The 10,487-nt window shown below is 36.9% G+C and overlaps 1 pseudogene; it reads right to left on the bottom strand.

Annotated features, from left to right (window-relative positions):
- Nucleotides 1-8,879: 8,879 nt before the first annotated feature.
- Nucleotides 8,880-9,167, bottom strand: LOC150018865 (small ubiquitin-related modifier 2 pseudogene; annotated as a pseudogene).
- Nucleotides 9,168-10,487: the final 1,320 nt, after the last annotated feature.

Raw genomic sequence — 10,487 nt, 5'->3', positions numbered from 1 at the left:
ATCTTGCTCAGACAGAGCACTCCTCCTCAAGTGGCATCAGCCTGAGGGGCAGTAATAGCCCCACCTACAGAAATTATTCTGCCCTACAGTGCAGTGCTTAAGCCTGAGTGCTGATTAGATTGACTATATTAACAACTGAAGAGACAGCCACAGACTGGATCTCTGGTAGTCTCGAACAGTCTGCCGAGGTCCAGACTGGGACATGATCTGATGTCACCAGGGGTGAATCCAGAAAGGGAAAAAAGTGGTAAAAATAAGATACTACTGAGATGAATTTCACCACAGTCTTCTCCATGATTTATTTTCTCTCCTGCATAGCTTTTTAACAGTTTGTGCATTTTAAGTCACTAGTTTTTATGTTATAGTTTATTTCAAATCTCCTATTTTGCTCCTCCCTTCTTTTACAACATTTTACCAACTTATTTTCTCTCCTAATTTTTGCTTTAATTCTATTTTCTCTCTTGCTATGACTTGTTTCTATTCCGCACTCTGTTTCTCATCTCTCCAGCCTCTCAAAACCATTTTTCTCATTATTAGTCATATCACATTCTTTTTCCCATTCTTAAAATATATTTATTCTCTCTCCATCTTGATCAATCTTTGCTCATTGGTTGTGGATACGGGGGTGGTGGTTTTTCTTAAGTGTTATTCATGGATCTTCACTATTTTGGTATTTCAAATCTCAAATCTTATCGTTCCCCTCTCCTATTCCATATTACCTTCATGCAGCCATCATTTTTTCATTTTAAATTTGAATTTTTCCCTTTCTTAGCCTGGTTTTCATTCCTCACTTTCAGTATTCTTTCTGCTTCTCAAACTCACTTCCCTTTCCTCTGGATATCTCTTAAGATTTTCTTCTTTTTTCCCTCCTCTCATTCCCATCCCACCTATATTAATCTTTGCTCAGTGGTTGCTGACAGTGCTGCAGTAAAACATTTTCTCTAATTTGGTTCCTAACTTTTTTTGTTCTCTCTCACTATATAGATATTTTATAATTTCTGTTTAAACCTAATACTACACACTTTCCTTCTCCTACTGCATTCCACCATCTTCCCTCCCTTTTTAATTTATGATGTAAATTATACTTTCTCTCATTGCTTTGTCCCTACTTGCTATTCTTATTGCTCCTCCCTATCCCCTCTCAAAAATCTTTATTTTTTTAGTTAGTAATCTCTTATCTGTTTTTCCTTTTTTATAAGAGTCTTAGTCTCTTTATATCTTCATTAGTACTGGCTTATTTGCTGTTAATAGTGTGATTGTGGGTAGGGGTTATTTTACTGGATGTGAGTTTCTTTCTTGTGTTATTTGGTTTTGTTTTGGCAGCACCGGTACAACAGTATACAGGATGTGGTGGGCAGAATGACTCTCAGTCAGCTAACCAGAGGGAAAGACCCACCAAAGAGCAACTCAACAACCACAAAAACCCAACTGCAACCAGACAGCCAAAATAAATGGCATAAAGGGCATCCCAAGACCATCAATTTCAGGAGATCAAGGAGACTCGACTGCACAACTGAATACCACAGGTCTCCTGCCACAGAGGGTCACACCATGAAGACAGGGAGTCAAAGCAGATCAATCTAAGAAGCAGAAAAAAACAAGAAGTCATCTAAAATGAGAGACAAAGAAACAACCCCCAATCTAAAGGAAAGGAATCCCCAGAAAAAGATTAAATAAAATAGAGGCAAACAAACTATCAGACATGGAATTCAAAATAATGGCTATAAGGAAGCTCCATAAGCTCAGTGAGCTCAGCCAGAACTACAAAGAACTCCAGGGAACCTACAAGAAACTTACTGATAACTACACCAGCATTAAAATGAACATAGAGACTATCAATAAGAGCCAGGAGGAAATAAAGAATACAATTTCTGAGTTGAAGAACACCGTAGAAGGAATCAAAAGCAGGCTAGATGAAGCAAGGATCAAGATCAGCAAGCTGGAGGACAACATAAAAAATAAATTCCCAGACAGATCAACAAAACAAAACAAAAAGACTGAAAAAGAATGAAGAGGTTTTAAGAGAGCTTCAGGACAACATGAAATGTAATAAAATCCATATCAGAGGGATACCAGGAGAAGAGGGGCAAGGGATAGAAAACCTGTTGGAAAAAGTAAAGACAGAAAACTTCCTTAACTTGATGAGAGAAAAAGTAATGCAAGTCCAGGAAGCACAGAGAGTCCCAATGAAGATGAAACCAAAGAGGCCACTCCAAGATACATCATAATTAAAATGACAATATTCAAAGACAAAGAGAATTTTAAAGGCAGCAAGAGAGAAACAGCTAATAACATACAAGGGAGCTTTGGTAAGGCTATCAGCTGATTTCTCAACAGAAACATTACAAGCCAGAAGGGAACTGCAAAATATATTTTAAGCAATGAAAATCAAAAACCTACAACCAAGACTACTCTACCCAGCAAGGCTCTCTTTCAAAATGGAAGGTGAAATAGGTTTCCCAGACAAAAGAAGGCTAAAACAATACACCTCCAGCAAACCAGCACTGCAAGAGCTGCTAAAGGGACTGCTTTAAGAAGATGAAGAGAAAAAAGGAGATAAACAGAGGTACAAAGGGAAAAAAAGACAATGAAAAAGTACCTATCAATAATAACTGTAAATGTAAATGGATTAAATGCTCCAATCAAAAGACATAGGGTAGCTGAATGGATAAGCAAACACGACCCACATATATGCTGTTTACAAGACCCACCTCAGAACAGACGATCTACTCTGCAAGTGAAGGGATGGAAAAAAAATATTTCAAGCAAACAGACATGAAAAAAAAAAAAGTTGGGTAGCAATACTTACATCAGAAAAAATAGGTTTCAAAATAAAGGCCATAAAAAGAGACAAAGAAGGACATTTCATTAATATTTAAGGAGTCAATCCATCAAGTAGATCTAACCCTTGTAAACATATATGCACTGAACTTAGGAGCACCCAAATATATAAGGGAGATCTTGCAGGACTTCAAGAAAGATATTGACAGCAAAACACTTACAGTAGAGGATTAACACCCCATTGTCAACAATGATTGATGTTGGAAGCAAAGAAACAACAAGGATAGTGTGGCATTGAACAACACTCTAGATCAAATAGACTTAATTGATATATACAGAGCCTTTCAGCCCAAAGAAGCAAATTACACATTTTTTTTTTCAAATGCACATGGAACATTTTCAAAGATAAACCACACGGTAAGACACAAAACAAGGAACAAGACAACAGTGTCCATTTTCTCCTTTTCTATTCAACACAGTTTTGGAAGTTCTACCCACAGCAATCAGACAGGAAAAATAAATAAAAGGCATACAAATTGGAAAGGAGGAAGCGAAACTGTCATATTTGTAGATGACATAATAATGTATATAGAAAACTCTATAGGCTCCACCAAAAAACTACTTGACCTAATAAGTGAACTTGGCAAAATAGCGGGATATAAAGGCAATACTCAGAAATCAAAGGGATTTTTGTACACTAACAATGAAATATCAGACAGTAAAACTAGAAAAAAATCCCACTTACTATATCAACAAGAAAAATAAAGTAGTTATGAATAAACTTAACCAAGGAGGTAAAATATTTGCCCTCAGAAAACTACAGAACACTGAAGAAAGAAATTAAGGAAGATACAAATAAATGGAAGCATATACTATGTTCGTGGATTGGAATTATTAAAATAATTAAAATGTCCATACTACCCAAAGCAATTTATAGATTCAACACAATCCCTATTAAAATACCAATAAACATATTTCACAGATCTAGAAGAAATGTTTCAAAAACATATGTGGAACCAAAAATGACCCCAAATAGCCTCTGAACTCTTGAGAAAGAAGAACACAGTAGAAGGAAACACAATACCTGATATCAAACTATATTACAAGGCTAATGTAATCAAAGCAGCCTGAGACTGGCATAGAACAGACATATAGATCAATGGGACAGAATAGAGAGCCCAGAAATAAACCCAGGCCTCTATGTTCAATTAATATTTGACAAAGGTGGAAGGAGCATAAAATTGAGTGAAAATAGCCTCTTCAACAAATGGTGCTGGGAGAACCAGACAGGAACATGAAAAAATATGAAATTAGACCACCAACTTACACCATACACCAGAATAAACTCAAGATGGATAAAAGACATAAGTGTAAGCTGTGGCACCATGGAAGTCCTAGAGGAAAACATAGGCAGTAAATTTTCAGATATCCCATGCAGCAATGTTTTCACCGATTTATCACCTAGGGAAAGGGAAATAAAGGAAAGAATAAACAAATGGGACTATATCAAACTAAAAAGTTTCAATTCAGCTAAAGAAAACAACAGCAAAAGAAAAGGGAACCAACCATATATAAAAACATATTTGCCAATGATACCTCGGACAAGGGTTTGATCTCCAAAATATATAAAGAACTTATACAACTCCACACCAGGAAGACAGACAATTCAATTTTAAAAATGGGCTAAAGACCTGAACAGACACTTCTCCAAGGAGGACATACAGAGAGCCATAGTCACATGAAAGAAAGCTCAACATAACTAGCAATCAGAGAGATGCAGATTAAAACCATGAGATATCACCTCATACTTGTCAGAATGGCCATCATTAACAAATCAACAAAAACAAGTGCTGGCAAGGATGTGGAGAAAACGGAACCCTAGTTCACTGTTGGTGGGAATGCAGACTGGTGCAGCCACTGTGGAAAACAGTATGGAATTTCCTCAAAACACTAAAATGGAATTACTTTTATATTCAGTGATTTCACTCCTGGGATTATACTCGAAGTATCCTGAAACACCAATTCAAATGAACCTATGTACCCCTATGTTCATAGGTACATTGACATAATAGAATACTATGCAGTAGAAAGCATGGATGGAAATGGAGAGTATTATGCTTAGTGAAATAAGCCAGTCAGAGAATGACAAATACCATATGATCTCACTTATAACTGGGATCTAATAAACTAAGTAAACTAATGAGAAAAATAGAACTGGAGGCACATAAACATAAAACAGACAGCTTAGGAGGCTGTGGGGAGGTGCGGTCTGGTTGAAAGAAGGTGAAGGGATCACACAAAGAACATATACTATACATGACCCATGGATATAAACACTGGTGTGGGGTCAGACTGTGGGAACGGGGAGGTTGGGCAAGGGAAAGGGGACAAAGGGGGAAAAATTGGTACAACTGTAATAGCAAAAACAATAAAAATGTTACAACATAGGTAACCTATTGACATCTTTTACTTTCATTTTGAGCAAATGGATAATATAGTATTGTTTCATAAAGACATATAATCCTTTTGTTCAAGCATGTTTGAAAAACTTCCCAGGGTTCAGGATGGATGTAAAACACTTTTCAAACCTGGACATGGAAGTAGGCCCCTGGAGAGAATCAATAATATCTTCTCTAATTATTTCTTAAACTAATTTGGCCTATTTGATATACTAAAATCACATGGAAAGCTTTGTCAAATAAAGAAATAATAATTAAAAAACAAAGCAAAACAAAACAAATTAGGATCCAGAGAAATTGCAATCCTTGTGCCCTGTTGGTGGGAATTTTGAAATGGTGTAACAGCAATGGAAAACAGTACAGTGGCTCCTCAAAAAATTAAAAATATAACTACCATATGATCACTAATTCCACTCCAGGTATATACCCCCAAGAATTAAAAGCAAGGTTCTGAAGAGATATTTGTATACCTAGGTTCATAGCAAGATTATTCATAACAATCAAAAAGGTGAAGCAGTCTTCCGGCCAAAATGGAGGCCTAGATAGACATGCTAATTCTCCCTCAACAACTAAGAAGGAATACAACTACCTCAAAACTAGAGACAACCAGAAGTTCCAGAAAATCAAGCTGCATGGAAGTCCAACAAACAAAGATATAAAGAAAAAATACTCATCCAGACAGGTAGAAGGAGCGGAGCCCAAGCAGAGAGGACATGGTGTGGTAGTGGCAGCAGCAGGCTGGGAGAAAGTGCAGTCACATGTTTTAAAAAGTAGGGAGGCACACCTGGGGAGCGTTTCCAGCCTCAGACCAGACCGCGCAGCTTACAGTTCCAACGCCAGGGAAAATAAAGCCTCATTGCTTCTGTGAAAACCAGTGGGGTTGAGATAGAGGAAGAAACTGCCAGTCTATCAGTAAAGTCTGCTTGTTTAAAGCACCCACAGTCCTAGAACATCTGCAGACACACCCACTCTGAGAACAATGGGCAGGGCAACAGCTAGAGGGGCGTCAGTCTTATACAGAAGTGGGAGAAGTGTCTGGAAAAGGACTGCATGCTGAGCAAGTAGCATTGTTCCCTCTCAGACCCCTCCCCCACATACAGCACCACAACATGGTGAAACAGGTTGCCATACTGATGAATACCTAAGGCTCCACCCCATACAAGGTAACAGGTGTGACAGCTCTATCTAAGACACAGAAGCCTGTCAAGATGAGGAGACAGAGAAGTATGGCCCAAAAGGGGGAATGGATCAAGGTTCCAGTGGGAAAATTAAGCGATGAGGAGATAGCCAACCTAACAGACGTAGAATTCAAAACACTGGTGATAAAGTTGCTCACAGGCTTGACAGATATGCTTGAGTATGGTAAATGCATAAGAGAAGAAGTGAAGGCTATGCTAAAAAAAAGGAAGGAAAATCTACACAAAACCAATGGTGAAGGGAAGGAATCCAGGGTTCAAATCAATGATTTGGAACATAAAATAAGAAAAAACAGTCATCCAGTACAGAATGAAGAAACAAGAATTGAAAAAATGAAGAGAGGCTTAGGAACCTCTGGGACAACTTTTAACGTGCCAACATCCAAATCATAGGGATACCAGAAGGAGAAGAGAAAGAGCAGAAATTGAAAGCTTATGTGAAAAATAATGAAGGAAAACTTCCCAAATTTGGCAAAGGAAATAGACATAAAAGTCTAGGAAGCACAGAGTCCCCAACAATCTAGATGACCCAAAGAGGACCACAACAAGACACATCATAATTAAAATGCCAAAGGTTCAAGATAAAGAGAGAATCTTAAAAGTAGCAAGAGAAAAGAAGAGAGTTACCTACAAGACTGTAAGACCATCAGCTGATTTCTCAAAAGAACTTTGCAGGCAAGAAGAAATCAGCAAGAAGTAGTCAAAGTGATTCAAAGCAAGGACATAAAAACCAAGATTACTCTACCCAGCAAAGCTATCATTTAGAATGGAAGGGCAGATAAAGTGCTTCCCAGACAAGGTAAAGCTACAGGAGTTCATCATCACCAAGCCCTTATTATATGAAATGTTAAAGGGACTTATTTAAGAAAAAGAAGATCAAAACTATGAACATTAAAATGACAACAAACTCACAACTATCAACAACAGAACCTAAAAAATAAAAACAAAATCCAACTAAGCAAACCAGGATAGAAACAGAATCACAGGTATGGAGATCATTTGGAGGTATATAAGCTGAGAGGGGGAAGGGGGAGAAATGGAGAAATGGTGCAGGGATTAAGAAGCATAATTGGTTAGTACAAAATAGACAAGGGGAAGTTAAGAATAATATAGGAAAGGGTGAAGCCAAAGAACTTCTATGCATGACCCGTGGACATGAACTACGGGGGCTCCTTGCTGGAGGAAAGGGGATACTGGGTGGAGGGGAGCAAAGGGAAACAAAATTGGAACTACTATAATCAATAACATATACTTAAAAAAAAAGTTGAAGCAACCCGAGTGTCCATTGATGTCTGTATGGATAAACAAAATGTAGTACAGACATACACTGGAATATTATTCAGCCTTAAAATGAAAAATAATTCTGACCTACAACAACTTTAAGAACATTATGTTAGTTAAATAAGCCAGTCACCAAAAAACAAACAAACAAATACTCTATGATTCCATATATAGGAGGTAGCTAGAATAGTCAAATCCATAAACAGAAAATAGAATGGTGGTTGCTAAGGACTGGGTATAGGGAAGTAAAAAAAGTTGTGCAATGGGCATAAAATTACAGCTTTGCAAAGTGAAGAGTACTGGAGATTGGTTGTACAATAATATGAATGTATGTAACACTACCAAACAGTGAATTTAAAAATGCTTAAGGTGGTACACTTTATATTATGTGTATTTTACCACAATTTTAAACAATAGTGATTCATACATCAGAAGTAGACCAGTTCCTAATTTATAGCATAGCAAAATCATGGCTATTTCTCTCCTACATATTTCCATTTCAGTTTGGAAATGCTGACCTTAACCTTCAACGCTACAAGTCAATGTTTTAGGCTCTCACCAATTTCTTTTTTTCATTTTAAACAAGAAGTTTATTTAAACAACAAGACTCTTGACTTGAAGGGAAAACTATCTAGGATTCATTTCTTTTAGAGTAATTTTTCCCTATTTAAAGAGATTGCTCTACATGTAACAGCTATGTACAAAAAAGTTTTAAAATTGTCGTTGGTTTTACAATGATAAATGAAAAACATTAAAATTCTCCAACAAAACAAGGTATGCAAGAATTTTTATGTTGTTCTTTTTGTGTTAAACCGTGATACCAAAATAAATACTGGAATATAAAGATAAGAGCTGAATGAGAATGCCACTAATGGAGAAAGGAGGCATTTTCACAGAATCAGTATTTTTCCCCATTCCATTTCCATTTAATGTCAATCAAAACAGACCACTGGCCATTTAGTTAAAAAAGATGCAAATGCTTCTGCACATACATCAATTACTTTATGTATAATAAAGGAATGGGGAAAGGGAAAATGAAAGAATAGAGAAAACTATACTGTAGTAGTCAGGATGTGGTGGAACCAAATTGCAGTTTTCTAACTAAGAATGTCTTCTAGATCTAGAGAAACAGAGTCCTGAACTAAAGTAGCAGGTTCCCGTTTTAGTAGATACCTCCTGTCTATTGCTGGAACACATGAATTGTATCTTCATCCTCCATTTCCAACTGTGCAGGTGTGTCTGTTTCATTGATTGGCTGCCCATCAAATTGGAATTTGATCTGCCTCATTGACAGACTATGTTGTTCACAATAGGCTTTCTTTAGTTTACTAAGTGGTGTACGCATCTTAATCTTAAACTGCACCACAGAACCATCCTGCTTTGCCACCTTCAAATTAATATGATCATTGTTCTCAGTCTTGACTCCTTCCTTGGGCTTTTCCTCCGCCATGGCAAGTGCCAGAGGCTCCTCAGCTGCTGCTTCACAAAAGAGGTACCAGGTCAGCACCAAAGAAGCACACAAGCAGCACCAGGAGCAGCAGAAGAAGGATGTGACAGCGGTCTAGGCTCTGACCATTTTTGAAGAAAAAAAATTTCTTCAGACATTTCCAAATGTTCTCTGTGGGGGTGAACAGCGGAGAAAAACACTTCTTTAGAATCATATACTGTATATTCGTGTAGAAAGTATACACTTGCACATATTACTGTACATTTAAAATTATGCATAATTACTTTATGGGCAAAGGAAGAGATTATTTAGGAAATAATTTTTATTATATGAGATTTCCACCTTACTCACCTAATTCTGAACCTAATCTTTGTTGTTAAAACTTAGACTCTGCTGTATGTATTTATGCAAAATTCATTTTTTTCAGAAACTAGACAAAACAACTTGAAACTCAGAAGACTGATTTTTTTAAATTAAAAAGACAAACATATCTACAAAAATATTAGCAAAGTGAATCCAGCAATACGTTAAAGAGATCATACACTATGATCAAGTATGATTGATTCTGGGGATGCTGGTTGGTACAAAATTCACAAATCAATAAATATGATACATCACATAAACAAAATGAAGGATAAAAAAAATCACAGGATAATATCAATAAATGCAGAGATCATTTACTAAAATCCAGCACCCATTTATGACAAAAACTCTCAGCAAAGTGGGAATAGAAGGAACATACTTCAACATAATAAAGGTTATATATGACAAATTCACAGACAACACCACACTCAATGAGCAGAAATGAAAACATTTCCTTTAAGTTAAAAAACAAGACAGGGATGTCCACTTTCATCAGTCTTATTCAACATAGTACTGGAAATTCTAGTCAAAGCAATTAGACAAGAAGAAGAAATAAAGGCATCCAAATTGGAAAAAAAGTGAAATTCATTGTCTGCAGATGACATGATAATGTATATAGAAAACCTGAAATACTCCAACAGAAACTACTAGATTGATAAATAAATTCAGTAAAGTAGCAGGATACAAAATTAATTTTCAGAAATCAGTGGCATTTTTATACACCAATAATGAACTCTCACAAAGAGAAACTTGTTGCAGGAACACAGATCTCTGCGTAGGGGCATTCCCATGCCCCTCCGCCCAGGTGTCCTGTGACTCAGGAGATGATGAGCTAATCTTGTCTCCCCCTGCGGCTTTAGGCTATTCAGGCCACTGGGTCATGGAACCCTGAGGACAAAGAGGTCTGTTGAGTACTCCATCTGCCTCCTTGAAGATAGTCTTAAATTGGGGCTGGCCTTG

Source organism: Furipterus horrens, unplaced genomic scaffold (assembly GCF_987537825.1).
Source record: "Furipterus horrens unplaced genomic scaffold, mFurHor1.1.pri manual_scaffold_2, whole genome shotgun sequence".
Classification (NCBI taxonomy): domain Eukaryota; kingdom Metazoa; phylum Chordata; class Mammalia; order Chiroptera; family Furipteridae; genus Furipterus; species Furipterus horrens.
This window is presented reverse-complemented; position numbering and strand designations above follow the sequence as displayed.